Genomic DNA, 459 nt, shown 5'->3' with positions numbered 1-459 from the left:
TAGGAAAATTAAAAACTACAGAAAAAACGACAACAACAAACGTAGACAGTGATTATCACTACACTACACTGTACTTCCCGAAAGTAGTAGTGCTACGTTGTTGAAATGTTTTTTTCGGATTCTTTTCAGATTTTTTATTTTTAAATTCGAAATTTTGCACGTCCGGACATAATGATAAATGGATAATAAATGATTTGGGTTTTTTACTTTTGTTCATACTCAACTAAAAAGTATTCTCCATGGACCATGAATGTGAGTCTGTGTGACCACTCTCTCTCTTTTTCTCCCTACCGTTCTTTTTTGTAAATTGAATAATTGAATTGAAACCAAACACACACATACATTGACACACACAGTAAAAAAGAATTGCGGTTGCTGCTGTCCGGTCAATGATAATAATGCTACTGATTATAATGATGTCTGGTCGGTGCTAGAGAAGATGAAATGTCATTGGTTTGA

This window comes from Musca vetustissima, unplaced genomic scaffold (genome assembly GCF_032173495.1).
Source record: "Musca vetustissima isolate MV318-11 ecotype Yass unplaced genomic scaffold, APGP_CSIRO_Mvet_v1 utg21748, whole genome shotgun sequence".
In the NCBI taxonomy this organism is placed as follows: domain Eukaryota; kingdom Metazoa; phylum Arthropoda; class Insecta; order Diptera; family Muscidae; genus Musca; species Musca vetustissima.
The sequence above is the reverse complement of the archived record's forward strand: the minus strand, read 5'-3'. Positions refer to the sequence as shown.